General features: G+C 46.7%; 9 non-coding genes and 1 pseudogene across 9 annotated transcripts; all 10 read right to left on the reverse strand.

Moving 5' to 3' along the window:
- Positions 1-272: 272 nt before the first annotated feature.
- LOC141227358 (U2 spliceosomal RNA) lies at positions 273-362 on the reverse strand (annotated as a pseudogene).
- A 1,109-nt stretch (positions 363-1,471) lies between these two features.
- On the reverse strand, positions 1,472-1,662 carry LOC141227778 (U2 spliceosomal RNA). The gene has a single exon (XR_012294760.1). It is a non-coding gene; the product is annotated as a U2 spliceosomal RNA (small nuclear RNA).
- Positions 1,663-2,777: 1,115 nt separating this feature from the next.
- On the reverse strand, positions 2,778-2,968 carry LOC141227780 (U2 spliceosomal RNA). The gene has a single exon (XR_012294761.1). It is a non-coding gene; the product is annotated as a U2 spliceosomal RNA (small nuclear RNA).
- Positions 2,969-4,083: 1,115 nt separating this feature from the next.
- Positions 4,084-4,274, reverse strand: LOC141227781 (U2 spliceosomal RNA). The gene has a single exon (XR_012294762.1). It is a non-coding gene; the product is annotated as a U2 spliceosomal RNA (small nuclear RNA).
- A 1,115-nt stretch (positions 4,275-5,389) lies between these two features.
- Positions 5,390-5,580, reverse strand: LOC141227783 (U2 spliceosomal RNA). The gene has a single exon (XR_012294764.1). It is a non-coding gene; the product is annotated as a U2 spliceosomal RNA (small nuclear RNA).
- Positions 5,581-6,695: 1,115 nt separating this feature from the next.
- LOC141227784 (U2 spliceosomal RNA) lies at positions 6,696-6,886 on the reverse strand. The gene has a single exon (XR_012294765.1). It is a non-coding gene; the product is annotated as a U2 spliceosomal RNA (small nuclear RNA).
- A 1,115-nt stretch (positions 6,887-8,001) lies between these two features.
- LOC141227785 (U2 spliceosomal RNA) lies at positions 8,002-8,192 on the reverse strand. Its single transcript, XR_012294766.1, has one exon. It is a non-coding gene; the product is annotated as a U2 spliceosomal RNA (small nuclear RNA).
- A 1,115-nt stretch (positions 8,193-9,307) lies between these two features.
- LOC141227093 (U2 spliceosomal RNA) lies at positions 9,308-9,498 on the reverse strand. Its single transcript, XR_012294202.1, has one exon. It is a non-coding gene; the product is annotated as a U2 spliceosomal RNA (small nuclear RNA).
- A 1,115-nt stretch (positions 9,499-10,613) lies between these two features.
- On the reverse strand, positions 10,614-10,804 carry LOC141227786 (U2 spliceosomal RNA). Its single transcript, XR_012294767.1, has one exon. It is a non-coding gene; the product is annotated as a U2 spliceosomal RNA (small nuclear RNA).
- Positions 10,805-11,919: 1,115 nt separating this feature from the next.
- Positions 11,920-12,110, reverse strand: LOC141227787 (U2 spliceosomal RNA). The gene has a single exon (XR_012294768.1). It is a non-coding gene; the product is annotated as a U2 spliceosomal RNA (small nuclear RNA).
- Positions 12,111-27,037: the final 14,927 nt, after the last annotated feature.

Consider the following 27,037-nt stretch of genomic DNA (forward strand, 5'->3'; position numbering starts at 1 on the left):
ATTCCCCATCCTAAGGCCAGAAGGCCCGGAATAAGGGTGTGTGCGAAGAAAGAAAATTTGAAGTGCTTGTGCAAATGTGCCATAAACTCAAGTGGGGTTCCCAATCCCAGTGAGTTAAGGCACCCCAGGGTCACCACTCCTGGGGCACTTCACACTTCGGGCTTTCGATCTTCCCCGGCCCAATGGCGTCGATCCTGGGGGGCCATGCTTTCCACCAGATGACTATATTAGCCACCTGGCGTACTAACAAGCGCCTAAACCCCAGTGTGCATAATGAATCAATCTACTAGGGCGGCCAACATCCAAAACCGCCTTTTCGAAAGATACTACACTTGATCTTAGCCAAAAGGCCGAGAAGCGATAACCAGAATTGGTTTCAAACTACGGAGCCACCCAAGGATCCTGAAAAGTCCATTTGTGGAGATGAGCTCCTGGACTCCCGTTAAGAAGACATGTTGTCAACCTCTAGATCCCTTACATGCCTGCACTTTTCGGCTTGCTGCTGCTGCAATCCACGCGTTTTAGATCTGCATAACTCCACCTCTTTAAACACAGCACCTTCACCCCCTGCTGTTCCCACCCGCCTCAACACCGTTGGAAGGGAGGAGAACCAATTAAGGCGGGGGGTGGGGTGGAACGAGCAGCTGTCTACCCTTAGCAGGAGGGCTCCTGATTACATACCTCTCCTGCTGCTGCTGGCTGTCCAGCAGCAGACTGAAGGTGGCTGCTGCTGTGCACAGGTATATAAAGGCTCAGAGCCTATTATGACACGCGCAGCCAGCGTTCCATTGCCACATTCCATCTACTGCAGGCAGGATACCTGGCTGGCTGAATGTCGCTGAGAAGCTCACAGAGACCGCCATAAGCAACAGTTTAACAGAATGCCACAGACTAATCAACCAAACTTTTTGGGTTGGGTTCTCTTTTATAGTCTGCAGGCATTAAATGAAAGAAGTCAGTGTTCCAGCAGAGGGAGACAACGTTTCAGAAAAGGCATTGTAGCAAACCAAAAAAGAAATTTTAAGCGCAGCAGAGTAACCAGCGCACATACCTGTTAGCTCAGGTGAGTTTAAAAGGCTGCTGTTGATAACAAGGGCATTTGCTAAATAGATGGTGTGTGTGCAACAATATACTGAAAGGTCAATTATAATGTGCAGCTTATCTCACCACCTGTAGTTATTTAGGTGAAAGCTCCAAAATGCTTGCCTAATATGTCTGTTTATCCAAAAGGAAGTAAAAAGGGAGAGCTAGAAAGATAGCATTGCATCACATTACATGGCAATGCAATGCACAGTTGCTGAAGTTGAACCAAAATGAGCTTGTAATCTGGCTTCTGCAACTTTGAACATGAAAAATCCAATGAGGAGAAGAAAAGCAAAGCCAAAGAGTCCATCCCAAAATCCGACAAACAAGCAAAATGAACAAAAAACATTGAATTCAATTCTTTCTGATTTTAGAAACTGCATTAAAGAAGGGGTGCACCGGTCCTGGAGATACTGCAATACCAGGTCAATGCGTGGAGTGGACAGAGCAAGCTCTTTTTCCATCTCCCTGTTCTAAAAATCCATTTAATATATGGTCCCCAGATAGGGGACGTATCAGATATTAAACTGATAAGAACAGATACTACACTTGATCTTAGCCAAAAGGCCGAGAAGCGATAACCAGAATTGGTTTCAAACTACGGAGCCACCCAAGGATCGTGAAAAGTCCATTTGTGGAGATGAGCTCCTGGACTCCCGTTAAGAAGACATGTTGTCAACCTCTAGATCCCTTACATGCCTGCACTTTTCGGCTTGTTGCTGCTGCAATCCACGCGTTTTAGATCTGCATAACTCCACCTCTTTAAACACAGCACCTTCACCCCCTGCTGTTCCCACCCGCCTCAACACCGTTGGAAGGGAGGAGAACCAATTAAGGCGGGGGGTGGGGTGGAACGAGCAGCTGTCTACCCTTAGCAGGAGGGCTCTTGATTACATACCTCTCCTGCTGCTGCTGCTGCTGGCTGTCCAGCAGCAGACTGAAGGTGGCTGCTGCTGTGCACAGGTATATAAAGGCTCAGAGCCTATTATGACACGCGCAGCCAGCGTTCCATTGCCACATTCCATCTACTGCAGGCAGGATACCTGGCTGGCTGAATGTCGCTGAGAAGCTCACAGAGACCGCCATAAGCAACAGTTTAACAGAATGCCACAGACTAATCAACCAAACTTTTTGGGTTGGGTTCTCTTTTATAGTCTGCAGGCATTAAATGAAAGAAGTCAGTGTTCCAGCAGAGGGAGACAACGTTTCAGAAAAGGCATTGTAGCAAACCAAAAAATAAATTTTAAGCGCAGCAGAGTAACCAGCGCACATACCTGTTAGCTCAGGTGAGTTTAAAAGGCTGCTGTTGATAACAAGGGCATTTGCTAAATAGATGGTGTGTGTGCAACAATATACTGAAAGGTCAATTATATTGTGCAGCTTATCTCACCACCTGTAGTTATTTAGGTGAAAGCTCCAAAATGCTTGCCTAATATGTCTGTTTATCCAAAAGGAAGTAAAAAGGGAGAGCTAGAAAGATAGCATTGCATCACATTACATGGCAATGCAATGCACAGTTGCTGAAGTTGAACCAAAATGAGCTTGTAATCTGGCTTCTGCAACTTTGAACATGAAAAATCCAATGAGGAGAAGAAAAGCAAAGCCAAAGAGTCCATCCCAAAATCCGACAAACAAGCAAAATGAACAAAAAACATTGAATTCAATTCTTTCTGATTTTAGAAACTGCATTAAAGAAGGGGTGCACCGGTCCTGGAGATACTGCAATACCAGGTCAATGCGTGGAGTGGACAGAGCAAGCTCTTTTTCCATCTCCCTGTTCTAAAAATCCATTTAATATATGGTCCCCAGATAGGGGACGTATCAGATATTAAACTGATAAGAACAGATACTACACTTGATCTTAGCCAAAAGGCCGAGAAGCGATAACCAGAATTGGTTTCAAACTACGGAGCCACCCAAGGATCCTGAAAAGTCCATTTGTGGAGATGAGCTCCTGGACTCCCGTTAAGAAGACATGTTGTCAACCTCTAGATCCCTTACATGCCTGCACTTTTCGGCTTGCTGCTGCTGCAATCCACGCGTTTTAGATCTGCATAACTCCACCTCTTTAAACACAGCACCTTCACCCCCTGCTGTTCCCACCCGCCTCAACACCGTTGGAAGGGAGGAGAACCAATTAAGGCGGGGGGTGGGGTGGAACGAGCAGCTGTCTACCCTTAGCAGGAGGGCTCCTGATTACATACCTCTCCTGCTGCTGCTGCTGCTGGCTGTCCAGCAGCAGACTGAAGGTGGCTGCTGCTGTGCACAGGTATATAAAGGCTCAGAGCCTATTATGACACGCGCAGCCAGCGTTCCATTGCCACATTCCATCTACTGCAGGCAGGATACCTGGCTGGCTGAATGTCGCTGAGAAGCTCACAGAGACCGCCATAAGCAACAGTTTAACAGAATGCCACAGACTAATCAACCAAACTTTTTGGGTTGGGTTCTCTTTTATAGTCTGCAGGCATTAAATGAAAGAAGTCAGTGTTCCAGCAGAGGGAGACAACGTTTCAGAAAAGGCATTGTAGCAAACCAAAAAAGAAATTTTAAGCGCAGCAGAGTAACCAGCGCACATACCTGTTAGCTCAGGTGAGTTTAAAAGGCTGCTGTTGATAACAAGGGCATTTGCTAAATAGATGGTGTGTGTGCAACAATATACTGAAAGGTCAATTATATTGTGCAGCTTATCTCACCACCTGTAGTTATTTAGGTGAAAGCTCCAAAATGCTTGCCTAATATGTCTGTTTATCCAAAAGGAAGTAAAAAGGGAGAGCTAGAAAGATAGCATTGCATCACATTACATGGCAATGCAATGCACAGTTGCTGAAGTTGAACCAAAATGAGCTTGTAATCTGGCTTCTGCAACTTTGAACATGAAAAATCCAATGAGGAGAAGAAAAGCAAAGCCAAAGAGTCCATCCCAAAATCCGACAAACAAGCAAAATGAACAAAAAACATTGAATTCAATTCTTTCTGATTTTAGAAACTGCATTAAAGAAGGGGTGCACCGGTCCTGGAGATACTGCAATACCAGGTCAATGCGTGGAGTGGACAGAGCAAGCTCTTTTTCCATCTCCCTGTTCTAAAAATCCATTTAATATATGGTCCCCAGATAGGGGACGTATCAGATATTAAACTGATAAGAACAGATACTACACTTGATCTTAGCCAAAAGGCCGAGAAGCGATAACCAGAATTGGTTTCAAACTACGGAGCCACCCAAGGATCCTGAAAAGTCCATTTGTGGAGATGAGCTCCTGGACTCCCGTTAAGAAGACATGTTGTCAACCTCTAGATCCCTTACATGCCTGCACTTTTCGGCTTGTTGCTGCTGCAATCCACGCGTTTTAGATCTGCATAACTCCACCTCTTTAAACACAGCACCTTCACCCCCTGCTGTTCCCACCCGCCTCAACACCGTTGGAAGGGAGGAGAACCAATTAAGGCGGGGGGTGGGGTGGAACGAGCAGCTGTCTACCCTTAGCAGGAGGGCTCCTGATTACATACCTCTCCTGCTGCTGCTGCTGCTGGCTGTCCAGCAGCAGACTGAAGGTGGCTGCTGCTGTGCACAGGTATATAAAGGCTCAGAGCCTATTATGACACGCGCAGCCAGCGTTCCATTGCCACATTCCATCTACTGCAGGCAGGATACCTGGCTGGCTGAATGTCGCTGAGAAGCTCACAGAGACCGCCATAAGCAACAGTTTAACAGAATGCCACAGACTAATCAACCAAACTTTTTGGGTTGGGTTCTCTTTTATAGTCTGCAGGCATTAAATGAAAGAAGTCAGTGTTCCAGCAGAGGGAGACAACGTTTCAGAAAAGGCATTGTAGCAAACCAAAAAATAAATTTTAAGCGCAGCAGAGTAACCAGCGCACATACCTGTTAGCCCAGGTGAGTTTAAAAGGCTGCTGTTGATAACAAGGGCATTTGCTAAATAGATGGTTTGTGGGCAACAATATACTGAAAGGTCAATTATATTGTGCAGCTTATCTCACCACCTGTAGTTATTTAGGTGAAAGCTCCAAAATGCTTGCCTAATATGTCTGTTTATCCAAAAGGAAGTAAAAAGGGAGAGCTAGAAAGATAGCATTGCATCACATTACATGGCAATGCAATGCACAGTTGCTGAAGTTGAACCAAAATGAGCTTGTAATCTGGCTTCTGCAACTTTGAACATGAAAAATCCAATGAGGAGAAGAAAAGCAAAGCCAAAGAGTCCATCCCAAAATCCGACAAACAAGCAAAATGAACAAAAAACATTGAATTCAATTCTTTCTGATTTTAGAAACTGCATTAAAGAAGGGGTGCACCGGTCCTGGAGATACTGCAATACCAGGTCAATGCGTGGAGTGGACAGAGCAAGCTCTTTTTCCATCTCCCTGTTCTAAAAATCCATTTAATATATGGTCCCCAGATAGGGGACGTATCAGATATTAAACTGATAAGAACAGATACTACACTTGATCTTAGCCAAAAGGCCGAGAAGCGATAACCAGAATTGGTTTCAAACTACGGAGCCACCCAAGGATCCTGAAAAGTCCATTTGTGGAGATGAGCTCCTGGACTCCCGTTAAGAAGACATGTTGTCAACCTCTAGATCCCTTACATGCCTGCACTTTTCGGCTTGCTGCTGCTGCAATCCACGCGTTTTAGATCTGCATAACTCCACCTCTTTAAACACAGCACCTTCACCCCCTGCTGTTCCCACCCGCCTCAACACCGTTGGAAGAGAGGAGAACCAATTAAGGCGGGGGGTGGGGTGGAACGAGCAGCTGTCTACCCTTAGCAGGAGGGCTCCTGATTACATACCTCTCCTGCTGCTGCTGCTGCTGGCTGTCCAGCAGCAGACTGAAGGTGGCTGCTGCTGTGCACAGGTATATAAAGGCTCAGAGCCTATTATGACACGCGCAGCCAGCGTTCCATTGCCACATTCCATCTACTGCAGGCAGGATACCTGGCTGGCTGAATGTCGCTGAGAAGCTCACAGAGACCGCCATAAGCAACAGTTTAACAGAATGCCACAGACTAATCAACCAAACTTTTTGGGTTGGGTTCTCTTTTATAGTCTGCAGGCATTAAATGAAAGAAGTCAGTGTTCCAGCAGAAGGAGACAACGTTTCAGAAAAGGCATTGTAGCAAACCAAAAAAGAAATTTTAAGCGCAGCAGAGTAACCAGCGCACATACCTGTTAGCTCAGGTGAGTTTAAAAGGCTGCTGTTGATAACAAGGGCATTTGCTAAATAGATGGTGTGTGTGCAACAATATACTGAAAGGTCAATTATATTGTGCAGCTTATCTCACCACCTGTAGTTATTTAGGTGAAAGCTCCAAAATGCTTGCCTAATATGTCTGTTTATCCAAAAGGAAGTAAAAAGGGAGAGCTAGAAAGATAGCATTGCATCACATTACATGGCAATGCAATGCACAGTTGCTGAAGTTGAACCAAAATGAGCTTGTAATCTGGCTTCTGCAACTTTGAACATGAAAAATCCAATGAGGAGAAGAAAAGCAAAGCCAAAGAGTCCATCCCAAAATCCGACAAACAAGCAAAATGAACAAAAAACATTGAATTCAATTCTTTCTGATTTTAGAAACTGCATTAAAGAAGGGGTGCACCGGTCCTGGAGATACTGCAATACCAGGTCAATGCGTGGAGTGGACAGAGCAAGCTCTTTTTCCATCTCCCTGTTCTAAAAATCCATTTAATATATGGTCCCCAGATAGGGGACGTATCAGATATTAAACTGATAAGAACAGATACTACACTTGATCTTAGCCAAAAGGCCGAGAAGCGATAACCAGAATTGGTTTCAAACTATGGAGCCACCCAAGGATCCTGAAAAGTCCATTTGTGGAGATGAGCTCCTGGACTCCCGTTAAGAAGACATGTTGTCAACCTCTAGATCCCTTACATGCCTGCACTTTTCGGCTTGCTGCTGCTGCAATCCACGCGTTTTAGATCTGCATAACTCCACCTCTTTAAACACAGCACCTTCACCCCCTGCTGTTCCCACCCGCCTCAACACCGTTGGAAGGGAGGAGAACCAATTAAGGCGGGGGGTGGGGTGGAACGAGCAGCTGTCTACCCTTAGCAGGAGGGCTCCTGATTACATACCTCTCCTGCTGCTGCTGCTGCTGGCTGTCCAGCAGCAGACTGAAGGTGGCTGCTGCTGTGCACAGGTATATAAAGGCTCAGAGCCTATTATGACACGCGCAGCCAGCGTTCCATTGCCACATTCCATCTACTGCAGGCAGGATACCTGGCTGGCTGAATGTCGCTGAGAAGCTCACAGAGACCGCCATAAGCAACAGTTTAACAGAATGCCACAGACTAATCAACCAAACTTTTTGGGTTGGGTTCTCTTTTATAGTCTGCAGGCATTAAATGAAAGAAGTCAGTGTTCCAGCAGAGGGAGACAACGTTTCAGAAAAGGCATTGTAGCAAACCAAAAAAGAAATTTTAAGCGCAGCAGAGTAACCAGCGCACATACCTGTTAGCTCAGGTGAGTTTAAAAGGCTGCTGTTGATAACAAGGGCATTTGCTAAATAGATGGTGTGTGTGCAACAATATACTGAAAGGTCAATTATATTGTGCAGCTTATCTCACCACCTGTAGTTATTTAGGTGAAAGCTCCAAAATGCTTGCCTAATATGTCTGTTTATCCAAAAGGAAGTAAAAAGGGAGAGCTAGAAAGATAGCATTGCATCACATTACATGGCAATGCAATGCACAGTTGCTGAAGTTGAACCAAAATGAGCTTGTAATCTGGCTTCTGCAACTTTGAACATGAAAAATCCAATGAGGAGAAGAAAAGCAAAGCCAAAGAGTCCATCCCAAAATCCGACAAACAAGCAAAATGAACAAAAAACATTGAATTCAATTCTTTCTGATTTTAGAAACTGCATTAAAGAAGGGGTGCACCGGTCCTGGAGATACTGCAATACCAGGTCAATGCGTGGAGTGGACAGAGCAAGCTCTTTTTCCATCTCCCTGTTCTAAAAATCCATTTAATATATGGTCCCCAGATAGGGGACGTATCAGATATTAAACTGATAAGAACAGATACTACACTTGATCTTAGCCAAAAGGCCGAGAAGCGATAACCAGAATTGGTTTCAAACTACGGAGCCACCCAAGGATCCTGAAAAGTCCATTTGTGGAGATGAGCTCCTGGACTCCCGTTAAGAAGACATGTTGTCAACCTCTAGATCCCTTACATGCCTGCACTTTTCGGCTTGCTGCTGCTGCAATCCACGCGTTTTAGATCTGCATAACTCCACCTCTTTAAACACAGCACCTTCACCCCCTGCTGTTCCCACCCGCCTCAACACCATTGGAAGGGAGGAGAACCAATTAAGGCGGGGGGTGGGGTGGAACGAGCAGCTGTCTACCCTTAGCAGGAGGGCTCCTGATTACATACCTCTCCTGCTGCTGCTGCTGCTGGCTGTCCAGCAGCAGACTGAAGGTGGCTGCTGCTGTGCACAGGTATATAAAGGCTCAGAGCCTATTATGACACGCGCAGCCAGCGTTCCATTGCCACATTCCATCTACTGCAGGCATTATACCTGGCTGGCTGAATGTCGCTGAGAAGCTCACAGAGACCGCCATAAGCAACAGTTTAACAGAATGCCACAGACTAATCAACCAAACTTTTTGGGTTGGGTTCTCTTTTATAGTCTGCAGGCATTAAATGAAAGAAGTCAGTGTTCCAGCAGAGGGAGACAACGTTTCAGAAAAGGCATTGTAGCAAACCAAAAAAGAAATTTTAAGCGCAGCAGAGTAACCAGCGCACATACCTGTTAGCTCAGGTGAGTTTAAAAGGCTGCTGTTGATAACAAGGGCATTTGCTAAATAGATGGTGTGTGTGCAACAATATACTGAAAGGTCAATTATATTGTGCAGCTTATCTCACCACCTGTAGTTATTTAGGTGAAAGCTCCAAAATGCTTGCCTAATATGTCTGTTTATCCAAAAGGAAGTAAAAAGGGAGAGCTAGAAAGATAGCATTGCATCACATTACATGGCAATGCAATGCACAGTTGCTGAAGTTGAACCAAAATGAGCTTGTAATCTGGCTTCTGCAACTTTGAACATGAAAAATCCAATGAGGAGAAGAAAAGCAAAGCCAAAGAGTCCATCCCAAAATCCGACAAACAAGCAAAATGAACAAAAAACATTGAATTCAATTCTTTCTGATTTTAGAAACTGCATTAAAGAAGGGGTGCACCGGTCCTGGAGATACTGCAATACCAGGTCAATGCGTGGAGTGGACAGAGCAAGATCTTTTTCCATCTCCCTGTTCTAAAAATCCATTTAATATATGGTCCCCAGATAGGGGACGTATCAGATATTAAACTGATAAGAACAGATACTACACTTGATCTTAGCCAAAAGGCCGAGAAGCGATAACCAGAATTGGTTTCAAACTACGGAGCCACCCAAGGATCCTGAAAAGTCCATTTGTGGAGATGAGCTCCTGGACTCCCGTTAAGAAGACATGTTGTCAACCTCTAGATCCCTTACATGCCTGCACTTTTCGGCTTGCTGCTGCTGCAATCCACGCGTTTTAGATCTGCATAACTCCACCTCTTTAAACACAGCACCTTCACCCCCTGCTGTTCCCACCCGCCTCAACACCGTTGGAAGGGAGGAGAACCAATTAAGGCGGGGGGTGGGGTGGAACGAGCAGCTGTCTACCCTTAGCAGGAGGGCTCCTGATTACATACCTCTCCTGCTGCTGCTGCTGCTGGCTGTCCAGCAGCAGACTGAAGGTGGCTGCTGCTGTGCACAGGTATATAAAGGCTCAGAGCCTATTATGACACGCGCAGCCAGCGTTCCATTGCCACATTCCATCTACTGCAGGCAGGATACCTGGCTGGCTGAATGTCGCTGAGAAGCTCACAGAGACCGCCATAAGCAACAGTTTAACAGAATGCCACAGACTAATCAACCAAACTTTTTGGGTTGGGTTCTCTTTTATAGTCTGCAGGCATTAAATGAAAGAAGTCAGTGTTCCAGCAGAGGGAGACAACGTTTCAGAAAAGGCATTGTAGCAAACCAAAAAAGAAATTTTAAGCGCAGCAGAATAACCAGCGCACATACCTGTTAGCTCAGGTGAGTTTAAAAGGCTGCTGTTGATAACAAGGGCATTTGCTAAATAGATGGTGTGTGTGCAACAATATACTGAAAGGTCAATTATATTGTGCAGCTTATCTCACCACCTGTAGTTATTTAGGTGAAAGCTCCAAAATGCTTGCCTAATATGTCTGTTTATCCAAAAGGAAGTAAAAAGGGAGAGCTAGAAAGATAGCATTGCATCACATTACATGGCAATGCAATGCACAGTTGCTGAAGTTGAACCAAAATGAGCTTGTAATCTGGCTTCTGCAACTTTGAACATGAAAAATCCAATGAGGAGAAGAAAAGCAAAGCCAAAGAGTCCATCCCAAAATCCGACAAACAAGCAAAATGAACAAAAAACATTGAATTCAATTCTTTCTGATTTTAGAAACTGCATTAAAGAAGGGGTGCACCGGTCCTGGAGATACTGCAATACCAGGTCAATGCGTGGAGTGGACAGAGCAAGCTCTTTTTCCATCTCCCTGTTCTAAAAATCCATTTAATATATGGTCCCCAGATAGGGGACGTATCAGATATTAAACTGATAAGAACAGATACTACACTTGATCTTAGCCAAAAGGCCGAGAAGCGATAACCAGAATTGGTTTCAAACTACGGAGCCACCCAAGGATCCTGAAAAGTCCATTTGTGGAGATGAGCTCCTGGACTCCCGTTAAGAAGACATGTTGTCAACCTCTAGATCCCTTACATGCCTGCACTTTTCGGCTTGCTGCTGCTGCAATCCACGCGTTTTAGATCTGCATAACTCCACCTCTTTAAACACAGCACCTTCACCCCGTGCTGTTCCCACCCGCCTCAACACCGTTGGAAGGGAGGAGAACCAATTAAGGCGGGGGGTGGGGTGGAACGAGCAGCTGTCTACCCTTAGCAGGAGGGCTCCTGATTACATACCTCTCCTGCTGCTGCTGCTGCTGGCTGTCCAGCAGCAGACTGAAGGTGGCTGCTGCTGTGCACAGGTATATAAAGGCTCAGAGCCTATTATGACACGCGCAGCCAGCGTTCCATTGCCACATTCCATCTACTGCAGGCAGGATACCTGGCTGGCTGAATGTCGCTGAGAAGCTCACAGAGACCGCCATAAGCAACAGTTTAACAGAATGCCACAGACTAATCAACCAAACTTTTTGGGTTGGGTTCTCTTTTATAGTCTGCAGGCATTAAATGAAAGAAGTCAGTGTTCCAGCAGAGGGAGACAACGTTTCAGAAAAGGCATTGTAGCAAACCATAAAAGAAATTTTAAGCGCAGCAGAGTAACCAGCGCACATACCTGTTAGCTCAGGTGAGTTTAAAAGGCTGCTGTTGATAACAAGGGCATTTGCTAAATAGATGGTGTGTGTGCAACAATATACTGAAAGGTCAATTATATTGTGCAGCTTATCTCACCACCTGTAGTTATTTAGGTGAAAGCTCCAAAATGCTTGCCTAATATGTCTGTTTATCCAAAAGGAAGTAAAAAGGGAGAGCTAGAAAGATAGCATTGCATCACATTACATGGCAATGCAATGCACAGTTGCTGAAGTTGAACCAAAATGAGCTTGTAATCTGGCTTCTGCAACTTTGAACATGAAAAATCCAATGAGGAGAAGAAAAGCAAAGCCAAAGAGTCCATCCCAAAATCCGACAAACAAGCAAAATGAACAAAAAACATTGAATTCAATTCTTTCTGATTTTAGAAACTGCATTAAAGAAGGGGTGCACCGGTCCTGGAGATACTGCAATACCAGGTCAATGCGTGGAGTGGACAGAGCAAGCTCTTTTTCCATCTCCCTGTTCTAAAAATCCATTTAATATATGGTCCCCAGATAGGGGACGTATCAGATATTAAACTGATAAGAACAGATACTACACTTGATCTTAGCCAAAAGGCCGAGAAGCGATAACCAGAATTGGTTTCAAACTACGGAGCCACCCAAGGATCCTGAAAAGTCCATTTGTGGAGATGAGCTCCTGGACTCCCGTTAAGAAGACATGTTGTCAACCTCTAGATCCCTTACATGCCTGCACTTTTCGGCTTGCTGCTGCTGCAATCCACGCGTTTTAGATCTGCATAACTCCACCTCTTTAAACACAGCACCTTCACCCCCTGCTGTTCCCACCCGCCTCAACACCGTTGGAAGGGAGGAGAACCAATTAAGGCGGGGGGTGGGGTGGAACGAGCAGCTGTCTACCCTTAGCAGGAGGGCTCCTGATTACATACCTCTCCTGCTGCTGCTGCTGCTGGCTGTCCAGCAGCAGACTGAAGGTGGCTGCTGCTGTGCACAGGTATATAAAGGCTCAGAGCCTATTATGACACGCGCAGCCAGCGTTCCATTGCCACATTCCATCTACTGCAGGCAGGATACCTGGCTGGCTGAATGTCGCTGAGAAGCTCACAGAGACCGCCATAAGCAACAGTTTAACAGAATGCCACAGACTAATCAACCAAACTTTTTGGGTTGGGTTCTCTTTTATAGTCTGCAGGCATTAAATGAAAGAAGTCAGTGTTCCAGCAGAGGGAGACAACGTTTCAGAAAAGGCATTGTAGCAAACCAAAAAAGAAATTTTAAGCGCAGCAGAGTAACCAGCGCACATACCTGTTAGCTCAGGTGAGTTTAAAAGGCTGCTGTTGATAACAAGGGCATTTGCTAAATAGATGGTGTGTGTGCAACAATATACTGAAAGGTCAATTATATTGTGCAGCTTATCTCACCACCTGTAGTTATTTAGGTGAAAGCTCCAAAATGCTTGCCTAATATGTCTGTTTATCCAAAAGGAAGTAAAAAGGGAGAGCTAGAAAGATAGCATTGCATCACATTACATGGCAATGCAATGCACAGTTGCTGAAGTTGAACCAAAATGAGCTTGTAATCTGGCTTCTGCAACTTTGAACATGAAAAATCCAATGAGGAGAAGAAAAGCAAAGCCAAAGAGTCCATCCCAAAATCCGACAAACAAGCAAAATGAACAAAAAACATTGAATTCAATTCTTTCTGATTTTAGAAACTGCATTAAAGAAGGGCCTGTGGAACCTCTCTGTAAGCAAATAGCAGGTGTGGGAGGTAACACTCCCAGTCGCGACCCTGGGTTTCAACCAGCATTTTTAACATCTGTTTGAGGGTACCGTTGAATCGCTCACACAAACCATTGGTCTGTGGGTGATACGCGCTCGATACCAAATGCTGCTCCTGCATTTTCTTACATAGGGCCTCCATTAAGTGTGACATGAACTGGGTCCCCTGGTTGGTAAGCATCTCCCTGGGAAATCCTACTCGCGAAAAGATGGCCAAGAGGGCATCCGCCACCTTATCCACCCTAATTGAGGACAGGGCTACTGCCTCCGGATACCGGGTAGCATAGTCTACCACGGTAAGGATGAAACATTTTCCAGAGCTGCTGGGTATGGCCAGTGGTCCCACAATGTCCACAGCAATCCTCTGGAAAGGCTCCTCTATCACTGGCAAGGAGATCAGGGGGGCTTTGGGGGCCGGCCCTGACTTTCCCACTCTTTGACATGTGGTACAGGAGCGACAGTAGTTCACCACATCTGTCCTCATTTTGGGCCAATAAAAGTGATGAGACAGCCGGGCCTTGGTTTTGCTGACCCCCAAGTGTCCAGCGAGTAGAATTTCATGGGCGATCCGCAACAACTCATCCCTGAATTGGTAGGGGACGACCAGGTGTCTTTCCCTCAGCCACTCCTGTTGGGGTGTACAGGGAACTGTCTACCGGTACAACCTCCCTTGGTCCCAGAATACCCTCTCCTTATCCGACTCGGAGGTGGGTTCCTCAGCGAGGCTCCTTAACGTCTCCAGGCTAGCATCTGAGTGCAGAGCTGCCTGAAACTCCTGGCTGGAGGAAACCAGAAATGAGGTTAAGGCCACATCCTCACTGGGACCCTCTGGGACCGGCCCTGGGTCCATACATGATCCTGTTATTCCTCTGCTCGAGAAGGGTCCAGAAGGCAGGGCGTTACTTGCATTCTGGGCACTCTGACTGCAGGTAACAGCGGCTATATAGGCCGTCTCCCCGGGGAATAACACCGTCTCATTAGCCTGCGAGGCCATGAGAACTACTTCTCCATCATCCTCCATTACCTCAGGCACAGTGCTACGTATGGGGCAGCGACTATCAGCCAGGTCACCTTCTGTTGTGACTAGTGTTGAGCCACCCCCGTAGTGTTCGAGTTCGGTTCGGTTCGTCGAACACCCGTGTGTTCGCCGAACTGTTCGTCGAACTGTTCGTCGAACACCTTCGAACACCGTTAAAACCAATGGCAGGCAAACAAAAACACATAGAAACACATAGAAAACACCTTCAAAGGTGTCCAAAAGCTGACAAACTGCTCAGAAGACACAACTAACACATGGAAAAGTGACAAGTACATATAGTCATGCGAAAAGAAAAGAGGTGGAGGAGTAAAAGGAGGGGGAGACACAGATATAGGCATGTCATGCCCTTCTAAAATCCAAAAAGTGAGAAGCCGAGACGGCCAGTCCGCTCCTGCCCGTGCCACCTCCGTGTCGCCGGGTTTGTGCCAGAGCCGCGGTGAACCCTGACGGCCAGCCCCCCTCTCCCAATACTGGTGCCTGTCCGCTGGTGGGTCTAGAGAGCCCCCCTGTGGTGGAGGCAGCTCTAAGCTTTTTAATTTAAATTGTCCCTCTAATTTGAATGAATACACTTTAAATCCATTTACAAGGATCTATTGGAGGGCAAGTCTCATGCCAGCAGCCGCGTAATTCCAGCTCCAGTAGCGTCCACTAAAGCTGCTGCAGTTAAAAAGCTTTTATAAGGATCGAGCTCGGCTGTCCACCGCAAGGCATCCTAGTGCCAGTCCCAGCCCCTATGCCTTGGGGTGCCTCCTGATGCTCTTCACTGAGTATCCCGTGGTCCCAAAGCATTTCCTTTGAAAAAATTAAGTGTCCAAACTACAGGTGGTGTAGCTTGCTTAACAGCCGGGATAATCCGCTGACTAGCAGACACTGCTACTAGGCACAAAGTATTTCCTGGGCTAGATGCAGTTAAAAATTTGTAAGTAGATACTCTCGTTGGATGCTGAGAAAGCATTCCATAGAGTCTCCTGGCACGCCATATATGATTCTCTTAAAAAGCTTGGGGTAGGGGTCTAGGGGACCCTTTTATAGCCAAAATCACGGCCCTGTATCACAATACGTCACCTAGGCTGAAGATAAATGGAACTGTAGCACCGAGGGCTCGGTTGCTACAGACGTATTGCACCTCACCCAGAGGTGTGATATCTCACTCTCAGATAAGGATGGAGTGTGGATCAGGACCCGACACCTGCATGCATTACACCACATTGCCGTGGGGCAGGGCGACCAATATGCCCCTGAGATGGGCACGACAGTCCCTGTCCCTGGCTGGAGTGGGGGGAGGGAACACTGAGGAAGGGGAACCCTGCAGTGCAGGAGCAGGGAGGAAGCAGTTCCTGGGTGCATTGAGAAGGGAGTATAAAAGGTGGGCACCATCTTAGTTCAGTGCAGAGAAGTCTGAGCAGAAGTGGCAGGGAGCAGGGGCTCTGCATGAGCTCTGCTCCGGAGGCGGGCCTAGTAACAGAGGCCCAGGCCTGCAAGAGGGAGAAGGAAGGAAGAGGAGCGGAGAAGGCTCCAGGAACGAGGAATGAAGGGATCCCAGGGGTGCGGACGGGCGAGTCGCCACCGCACGCCCGAATCCACCTGCGTGGAGGGGTCAGGCCAAAGGGGGAGACCGGTCCCCGAACTAGTGGAGGCAGGAAAGACCCTCAGCTAGAAACCGGAGGCTCTGACATTTTATGTGGCGCAGCCCCTTGCTCCACCCGCTAGGAAGGCACCACATAGGGTCAGGGAAACTGGCGCCAAGTTTACCAAGAGGAGGCCCGAGGCAGCCGGACAGAAGTGTTGGTAAGAAAGGCCAGACAAAGGACACACGAAGGGGGTCCTGTGAAGCGCTCCAAAGTTATCTGGGAGTTGTCTGAGCCCCTCACCTGGTGAGCACAGTACGACGTGGGCAGCCGTTACCTGCAGACGTGGTCTGGATAATAAGAACTGTGAGTAAAGGCCCTGAACTGCATCACTGACTCCGTGTCGTTACTGCTGCTGCCCTGCACCATCACCCCCATCCTCCGCATACACTGCCCTGAGGCTATACTCCTACCGTGGGGAGTTATGCTACGCTCTGCTGCACCCACAACACCAGCCTTAGCGGTCTGCCCTGTAGCGGCGGTTCACTCTGACCGCAATCCACGGGTGGCGTAGTCGGACATTTAAACATCAAAACCACATAAATAGTTCCGCCACTGGTTTGACCGCCCTGAGCCACGGAATTGGATCGCCGCCACGAAGACTACAACCACCAGCATCCACCAAAAAGGGTCCGGCTCCGGGTGTCCCAAGGCCCAGGGGGTGCGTCAGAACATTTTCATCACCTTTCACAATCACCAATGGGACAAGGCAGGGATGTCCTCTGTCCCCTCTCTTATACATCCTAGTGACGGAGCACCTGCTCTCATCAATTCGCCATAACCCCAATATTAGGTGGATTGAGGTGGGAGGCACCGAGTACAAGTGCTCTCTATTTGCTGATGATGTCCTAGTATATATCACTCAATCACATATATCCATCCCTGCTGTTATGGCTGAAATAGATCACTTTGTTACATGGTAAAATTTTAAAATCAATGCAGCGAAGTCTGAGGCCCTCGATGTCTCCCTCCCTAAATCCATATAGGATTCCATCCAGTCCAACTTTCCCTTTGCCTGGCCCTCACAGGGTATCAAATACTTAGGAATTCCTATTCATAGAGACCTCTCCCATCTATGTTATCTTAATTTTGGGCCCTTTATTGAACAATTCCATACAGACCACGGTTGGCAAGTTAGAACTGTAAGATTCACTACGTGAACCACTGGTGTTTTGTGGAAAAGCACATGTACACCGCGTTCCAAATTATTATGCAAAAAGTGTTTAGGAGCGATAAGGGAAGAATTTGTTTGTTTGTCAGTTAAACTCATTGATGGTGATGTGTGTCAGGGCTCTTTATATCACTGTAAGCAATTGCAGACACCTGTGCTAATTAGTTTGGCAGGTGTGTCCAATGAAAGGCAAGACTACTTAAGAAGGCTCTCTCACATTATTAAGCAGCCTACATTTTCTGCCAAAATGGGAAAGAAAAAGGATGTGTCGGCTGCTGAGAAGCAACAAATTGTGGAGTGTTTAGGTCAAGGCATGACTACAATCAACATTGTGCGATGATCAGGATGAAGTGTCTTGGCAATCAAGAAGTATGTAGCTGATTCACAGTACACACGTGTGCGTGCTGATAAGGGCAAATTGAGGACTCTTTCCTACAGGCAATTACATCAGGTTGAAAGAGCAGCGGCAAAAAAGCCTTGTCATAGCAGCAGACAAGTTTTTGAAGCTGCTTGTGCCTCCAACGTCCCCCGAACAACAAGATGCAGGGTCCTTCAGAGGTTTGCAGCTGTGCATACGCCATCCAGTCGACCTCCTCTATCCACTTCACACAAGCAGAAACGGCTCCAGTGGGCCAAACATTACATGAAGACTGATTTCAAAACTGTTTTGTTCACGGATGAGTGCCGTGCAGCGCTCGATGGTCCAGATGAATGGAGTGGAGGATGGCTGGTTGATGGACACCCCACGCAAACACGGCTACAGCGCCAACAAGGAGGAGGTGGAGTAATGTTTTGGGCTGGAATCATGGGGAGAGAGATTGTCGGCCCCTTTAGGATCCCTGAAGGCGCTAAAGATGAACTCCATAATGTATGTGGATTTTCTCAAACAGCACTTCCTGCCATGGTTCAAGAAGAAGAACCGTGTATTTCACAGCAAGATCATTTTTCTGCATGATAATGCACCATCTCATGCTGCACATAAAACATCTGCATCTCTGGCTGATATGGGCATAAAAGGGGACAAACTTATGGTGTGACCCCCATGCTCCCCTGACCTCTACCCCATTCAGAACCTTTGGAGCATCATTAAAAGGAGTGTCTATGATGGCGGGAGGCAGTTCACATCTAAGCAACAGCTCTGGGAGGGTATTCTGTCCTCATGCAAAACAATTGAAGCAGAAACCATCCAAAACCTGACAAATTCAATGGACGAGAGAGTTCAGAAGCTCCTTTCGAACAAGGGGTCCTATGTGAAAATGTAACATCACCTAGAATAAAGTTTTGAGTTGAAAACTGTTTGATTTCAGTTTCTAACAACCTGCTAATGCTTATAATTTCAAAAATGACCATTTTTTTGGTCTTTATTAAAATGAAAAAGGTTGATCGAAAAGTTTGGGGGATCTAAGAGTGTGGCAACCCAGTAGTCATGATTACTTCGAATTCTGACAATATGAGGGTCATGCTGCAGGTAGTGCAGCAAGAAGGCACTTATGTGTCTTGCGCATCTCGGAGCCCCAAAATTATTTTCCGGGCTAGATGCAGCTAAAAATTATTTTTAATTTTAAATCTGGTGAAGCTTATTATAGATGGCCTAATAGGATCAGTGCTGCACACTGCTACAAAGCCCAAATTATTTTCCAGTCAAGATACAGATAAACATGATTAGTAATTTGAAAGCTTAAAACGGTTGGTAGGGTGATTTTAACCAATCATCAAGCTTTTACTCTCCCCAGGATGACACAGGGGTAGAAAAGTCGTTTCGGATCCATGATTTGTTCATCTTTATGAACGTGAGTCTGTCTACATTATCAGTGGAGAGCCGCGTGCGCTTATCTGTCAGCACACCACCAGCAGCGCTGAACACACGTTCAGACAGAACGCTGGCTGCGGGGCATGACAAGATCTCCAAGGCGTAAGTGGCTAGCTCCGGCCATTTATCCAGATTGGAAGCCCAAAAAGAGCAAGGGTCCAGTGACACAGTCGTGGCTTCAATGTTTACTTGGAGATACTCCTGTACCATCGTCTCTAGGCGTTGACTATGTGTCAGACTTCTTGTCTCCTGTGGCCTTGCAAAGGATGGGCTAAAAAAGTGGTGAAATGATTCCGCAAAATTGATGTTACCAGCAGATACTGTGGTTCTGTTACGGTTTGAGTGCTGAACACTTGACGGTCCCACGGTTGGCAAGTTGGAACTGTGAGATTCACTACGTGCACCACTGGTATTTTGTGGAAAAGCACATGTAAGATTCTGCAACAGTCTCTGCTGATACTCCTGCATGCGTGCATCCCTTTCTATGGCAGGAATAATTTCTGCAAATTTACTTTTGTACCGGGGATCTAACAGTGTGGCAACCCAGTAGTCAGGATTATTTCTAATTCTCACAATTCGAGGGTCATGTTGCAGGTAGTGCAGCAAGAAGGCACTCATGTGTGTTGCGCATCCAGGAGCACCAAGTCCCTGTTGTGTTGGTGGCGAGGTAACAATCATGCTTCCTTCCTCTGTCCTCTCCCCCCAACCTCGCACAACAGAAATGTGATCAAGGTCTCCCTCATCTGATGAGTCTTCCATCAGTTCGTCCTCCACTTCTTCCTGGGCTCCTGCACCTTCCTCACTAGTTTGGCTGCTACCATGCGCCCTGGTAAAATCATCTCCCCCACCCTCACATGCCTGCCGCCTTGGTGCTGCCGACCGTCTGGACCTTGCAGATGTTAGCCCTTCCGCATACAACTCCTCCTCCTCTACTTCCTCCACCTCCTCTTGTGCCACCACCTGACTCCGAATTCTGTTTAACATGTGCTCCAGCATGTAAATCACCGGAATAGTCATGCTGATAATGGCATCGTCAGCACTAAACATCTTCGTCGCCATTTCAAAACTGTGCAGAAGGGTGCATAGGTCCCTGATCTGAGACCACTCCTCCAGCGTGATTTGCCCCACCTCTGAATCTCGTTGGCCCAGGCTATACATCAGAACGTATTGCACCAGGGCTTGTCGGTGCTGCCACAGTCGCTGCAACATGTGCAGAGTTGAATTCCACCGGGTAGGCACATCGCATTTTAGCCGGTGAAGTGGCAGGCCCAACGACTTCTGTAGAGATGTAAGTCGCTGAGCTGCGGGATGTGAACGGCGGAAGTGAGCACACAGCGACCGTGCCCTCTGCAGAAGGCCATCTAGTCTGGGATAGTGGGCTAAAAATTGCTGGACAACCAGGTTCAACACGTGAGCCATACAAGGCACGTGTGTGACATTGCCCCGGCGAAGGGCCGCACCCAGGTTTGCAGCATTGTCGCACACGGCCTTCCCTGGTTTCAGGTCCAGTGGAGACAACCATTCATGAAATTGGTTCTCCAGAGCTGACCACAACTCCTCAGCTGTGTGACTCACATTTCCCAGACATTTCAATGTAAAAACGTTGAGCCCTACTGCCAGCATAGTAAGGAGGTGTGCAGGATCCCTTCTGCGCAGTTAGAAAGCTTGTGGCATGACCAGACAGGCTTTGGGTGCAGGTGGAAGACCGAGAGGAGGTTGAGGAGGCAGAAGCAGTGGAGGAACTTTGACATAAAGAGGATTGACGCACAACTCGTGGGGACGGCAAGACTTGGACAGCAGCCCCTTGTCCTGCTATCACCATAGTTACCCAGTGCCCAGTCAGCGACATGTAACGCCCCTGTTCATGCCTACTCGTCCAAGTGTCTGTGGTGAAATGCACCCTGTCACACACAGAGTTTCTCAAAGAAGCGGTGATGTTGTGTGCGACATGCTGGTGGAGCGCAGGCACACCTTTCTTTGAGAAGTAGTGCCGACTGGGCATCTGGTACTGGGGCACTGCGACGGACATAAGGTCTCGAAAATCCTCTGTGTCCACCAGGCGGAAAGGCAGCATTTCTGTAGCCAAGAGCTTGCAGATGGTGAAATTCAACCTCTTAGCTTTCTCATGGCTAGGAGGAAATGGTCTTTTACTTGTCCACATCTGAGGGACCGAGGGCTGGCTATTGTGCTTAGACGGGGTTGATAAGGGTGTCCCCGGCAAACTGCCGGTCTGTGAGGAAGATGCAGGCGGACATGTTAGGTTGCCTTGATCCAAAGGTGGTGCTATCGATGTCGGACAGCGCTCAAGACCAGCTGGTGTTACCACCTCCAAAGAAAATGATGACCTGCCAATCACGCTGGCTGTTGCGGGTAAAGAGGTGGCAGGTCTGCGCCCCAAAACAGGTGTGACTGCTGTCCCCCCAGTCACAGAGGATGAAGAGGCCGCGGATGCACAAGATATGGCAGACGGTGGTTGGCCCGGCCGGCTAGGCCGCATTGTAGCACACTGAGCTTCCCACTGCAACTTATGCTTCATGTCCATGTGCCGGTTCATGCATGAAGTACTCAAACTATGTATTTTTTGGCCTCTACTTAGCTTTTGCTGACAAATGTTACAGATAACACGAGTTGGGTCATCTTTATCGATCTGAAAAAATGCCCAGGCTATGCAAGGCTTAGCACCCATGCGACCTGAAGAGCCACCACGACTTGTGGTGAGAGGCAGAGTTGTGTTTGAGGATGCAGTTGTTGACGTGCTTCCAGTACTACGTCTCTGTCCAGGAAGGCGCAACCTGACCTCGTCGTCACTAGCATCTTCCTCCACCTCCTCTGCTGACCTCATCTCTTGGCTGACTGTGGGTTGACAGTAAGTGGGATCTCCGACCTCATCATCATCACCCTGTGCGTTATCACACCCGTCGTCCTCAGAGCCAACCTGTTCCTGCCCTGACAAAAAACTAAAGTTGTCGCTCCAATCAGGTATTTGAGTCTTATCATCGTCTTCCTCATTGTCTCCACCAACAGGAGTTACAGTTTGGGAATGAGGGTCTACATTATGGTCAGAACCTTCTGCGTCTGGTCCTGGATCCGACTCATAAAGATTCTGGGCATCAGTGCAGATCATTTCCTCGTCTGGATTCACAGAAGCGCTGGAGTCGACCTCTGATTCCCAGGCTATAGTATGAGTAAACAGCTCTGCAGACTCAACCATCTGTTCTACCTCATACTCAGACGGGCAGCTGGAGATTTGGGAGCTGTGAGGAAGCAAGTGCGATTTGGGTGACACCTTTGAGGACTGGAGTATTTGTGATGTTGAAGTTGATGTGGAGGAGAGCCCACTTAAAGGAGCACTTGATATCCGTTGAAGCACCTGCTGTTTTTGTGCCTCATCTGGAATTTGTAGCGATTGGCGTGGCCGTAAGAAAGGGATCTTATCACATTGTCCGCTAAAAGAAGTAGACATTTTAGTTTGGCTGGAAGATGGTCTTTCTTCTGCACCTACCCCACGGACACAACCTTTTTTCCCCTTCCCAACACGCCTATTCCTCTTTCCACCAGCAGCAGGCCTTTTTCCACTCATTTTGGTGGTTAACTAATTCACAACTCTGGAGTTGTTTGCACAAAAAAACAATGGATGGTAACCGAGCAGAGCTGAGTGGCCAAACTGTGGTATTAGGCCAAAACTATTGGCTGGGTTAGATGCTGAAAAAAATTATTTTTAATTTGCAACCTGATGGAGGTCAGTATAGATGGACTAATAGACCAAGTCCCACACACCGCTAGAAGCCCAAATATTTTTTCAGAGCTAGATGCAGAAATTTTTTTTATTCAATTTGCAACCTGATGGAGGTCAGTATAGATGGACTAATAGACCAAGTCCCACACACTGCTAGAAGCCCAAATATTTTTTCAGAGCTAGATGCAGAAAAAAATTATTTTTAATTTGCAACCTGATGGAGGTCAGTATAGATGGACTAATAGACCAAGTCCCACACACCGCTAGAAGCCCAAATATTTTTTCAGAGCTAGATGCAGAAAAAAATTATATTCAATTTGCAACCTGCTGGAGGTCAGTATAGAAGGACTAATAGAACAAGTCCCACACACTGCTAGAAGCCCAAATATTTTTTCAGAGCTAAATGAAGAAAAAAATTATTTTTAATTTGCAACCTGATGGAGGTCAGTATAGATGGACTAATAGACCAAGTCCCACACACTGCTAGAAGCCCAAATAGTTTTTCAGAGCTAGATGCAGAAAAAAATTATTTTTAATTTGCAACCTGATGGAGGTCAGTATAGATGGACTAATAGAACAAGTCCCACACGCTGCTAGAAGCCCAAATATTTTTTCAGAGATAAATGAAGAAAAAAATTATTTTTAATTTGCAACCTGATGGAGGTCAGTATAGATGGACTAATAGACCAAGTCCCACACACTGCTAGAAGCCCAAATATTTTTTCAGAGCTAGATGCAGAAAAAAATTATTTTTAATTTGCAACCTGATGGAGGTCAGTATAGATGGACTAATAGAATGATGCTATGCCCAAAAGATTTTACTTCACTAGGTGCAGTAAAAAAATTGGTATTCTATACACAGGTGGTATATCTTGCAACACAGATAGGCTACTCCACTGACTAACACACTCTGCAATAGGCCAAAAAGGATTAGCTTTGCTAGATTCAGCCAAATGCTGTGAAAAAAACTTGCACAGCACTGGCACAGACCTGCCTGGCAAAAACTGATAGGAACTGATGTAACCTAGTCCTGAAAAGGACTCCAATTACAATTAGTCTTTACTCCCACAATCTATCTATTTAAGAGCACAGACCAGCTTGATAAAAGTCGTAGGAAATGCTGTAACCTAGTCCTTAAAAGGACTGCAATCACAACTATTCCCTACTCCCAAGCTATCTGTATATTTGTGCGAAAATTGGCTTGAAATTAACAAGGTATAGCGCACACAACAACAGCGGTGCCGTCTAACACGCAGCTGCAGCAGTGAGAAAATGGTGGCGACGGGGAAAATGGCTTGGTCTTATAGGGCAAGGACATGTGACATACACTGCCAATCACACATGCCCTTGCTTGTGTGAAAAAAAGCACTTCGCTCCGTGTGTGCGCTGCTGATAGGCTGACAGATTGCACCTCCCCACTGCAAATGCGGGAAAGAGAAAAAAAAATGGAGATCTTCATTGTTCCTGCAGAGATCCATCCCCTGCCCCTCCCCCCGCCCCGCTGTACACTCAAACTGCGTATTAACATTAATTTTCATCATTACTGAGAAAAAATCCAGTTATGATTTTGGTGCACGAACAGTTATCGAACATAACCTCGAACAGCCGAATTTTTCTCAAATTGTTCGTGTTCGCCGACCGGCTCGAACACCGCCCAAAACAGCTCGAATTTGAGATTGGCGAACAGTTCGAGTAGAACAACGCTCATCTCTAGTTGTGACACTGGTCACTGGCACAGCACCACCTGCTTCATGGTCTTCGTGCCTCTCCCCATTACCCTTGGCACTGACATTTGCTCCTGCTAGGGGATCCTCAGCAACATCACCCCGCAGAGTGACATCGCTGAGTTCTCCTGCACCTTCCAATACAACATTATTAGTGTTGAGCGAACATGCTCGACACTGCTCGGTACTCGCCCGAGCATCACGCTACTCGGGATGTTCGGCGAGCTCCGAGCATTTCCGGGTTACTCGGGCGGGAGCTCGGGTCTCCGCCCTACATGTTTGGCGCTCTTTACAGAGCCAATGAACATGCAGGGATTGCCAGCCAGTCACTGTAATGCCGCAGCCATGTTGTTTGTGGGCATTACAGTGATTGGCTGGCCGCACAGCGTCACCTTGAGTATTTAAAACCGGGCGCCGCCATCTTGGACACAGTCGCTCCGGATCAGACAGTGTAGGGACAGCGCTGCTGATTTAGGGAGAGATATATGCTGCAAAATAGTTAGTGTAGGGTCTGTAAAGGCTGCCAGATCAAACAAACAGTCCTTCTCAGGACTAATATCCATCCCAGGTATATCAGGCAGGCAGGCAGGCTGTATAGGAGACGCAGTGGTTATACCAGCAAACGCTGCATTACAGTCCTGTGTGCTGCTCCTGTTGCTGAAATTGCTGGACTTAGCTCCAGGTCCCGGGGGCCAGGAAAAATCCTTTTTTTTATCTAAATCCTCTTTTTTTTTCCCTCCTTCACAATGTACAAATACCCATCTTATTAACCTTTTGGTGTCCCCCCCCCCCCCAAAAAAAAAAGTGTGCCTCTGATTTTTCAGACACAAATATATCTGTTGAAAATAGTCTGGTGTAGGCCAGAGAAATAGAAGTGTGGTTTTGCAGTTCTATGGGCCATTTGTATCTAAAAAAAACAGTTTGAGTGTGTCGCTCACTGTTCAGCCGCAAATATATATATTTAAAAAAGTCTGGTATACACCAGTAAATTATTACTGTGGTTTTGATGTTCCACAGTAAAACATCTCTATTATCCTGTTTTTGGCATTTTTTGCTGTATAAAAATAATAATAGTGTCTCCCTGATTTTTCAGACACAAATATATCTGTTGAAAATAGTCTGGTGTAGGCCAGAGAGACAGAAGTGTGCTTTTGCTGTTCCACGGTAAAAAATCTCTATTATCCTGCTTTTTGCATTTTTTGCTGTAAAAAAAAAATAATAGTGTCTCCCTGATTTTTCAGACACAAATATATCTGTTGAAAATAGTCTGGTGTAGGCCCGAGAAATACAAGTGTGGTTTTGCAGTTCCACGGTTCAAACCTCTGTATTATCCACTTTTGGGCCATTTGTATCTAAAAAAAACAGTTTGAGTGTGTCGCTCACTGTTCAGCCGCAAATATATATATATTTTAAAAAGCCTGGTATACACCAGTAAATTATAATTGTGGTTTTGCCATCCCACGGTAAAAAATCTCTATTATTCAGGTTTTGGTAGTTTTTTCCGTAAAGAAAAACAGTAGTGTCTCCTGACTGTTGTGACACAAAAATATATCTGTTGAAAATAGTCTTGTGTAGGCCCGACATCCCAGTGTGGTTTCGCAGTTCCACGGGTCAAATCGCTGTACTATCCAGTTTTGGGCCTTTGGTATCTAAAAAAAAGCAGTTTGAGTGTGTCGCTCACTGTTGAGCCGCAAATATCTCTATTTAAAAAAGTGTGGTATACTCCAGTAAACAATAACTGTGGTTTTCCTCTTCCACGGTTCTAATCTACTCTTTATTACCCTTTTTCCATTGATAGTGCAAGTGTAAGCTATTTTACTTCATTTACAATGGGCAAGGTGCGTGGCAAGGGACGTGGAAGTGGACGTTTTGGTGATGGTTCGAGCAGAGGACGGGGCCGTGGCCAAGGTGAAAATGTGCCACAACCAACAGCCACATCTTCTCGCTCCCACTTCTTGACCGAATTACTAGGGAAGCACAGAACAACACCAGTATTGAGAACTGATCAGTGTGAACAGGTTATTAATTGGATAGCAGACAATACTTCCAGTTACCTGGGCACCACCACCTCCGGTCTGTCTTCCACACGGTCAACTCTTAGTAGCCGTGAGTCTCGACCGCATACTCCACCTCACCCTGATGCTCCTTCATCCCACCATGCCGAGTGTAGTCAGACAGCAAGTGATCCCACACTTGGACACTCTGAAGAGCTGTTCACTGGTCCATTTCCATATTTGGGCCCCTCGCCTGATACGCTTGAAGTGGTGGAAGAGGAGATCCCATGTTGCGATGCCCAAATATTTGAACAGCCACGGCCACAGGAAGTCAACGTTGGCAATCTGTCACAAGAGGTGGACGATGACGAGACACAATTGCCAGGAAGTGAGGAGGAGGATCGTGGTGCGCAAGTGGAAGATGAGGAGGTGGTGGATGATCTAGTAACTGACCCAACGTGGAAGGAGGACATGCAGAGTGAGGCCAGCAGCACACAGGGGGAGGGAGGCAGAGTACCCCAACAGGCAGGAAGAAGCAGTGTGGTGGCCGCAGACAGAAGGCAGGCAACCGTTCCCCGTAACACCAACACGAGGGACGTTGCCAGTACAAGCGGTAGGTCTTCCAGAGTCTGGAATTTTTTTAAAGACTCTGCT

This window comes from Phyllobates terribilis, unplaced genomic scaffold (assembly GCF_046119375.1).
Source record: "Phyllobates terribilis strain yellow unplaced genomic scaffold, ASM4611937v1 Scaffold_416__1_contigs__length_1633014, whole genome shotgun sequence".
NCBI lineage: Eukaryota > Metazoa > Chordata > Amphibia > Anura > Dendrobatidae > Phyllobates > Phyllobates terribilis.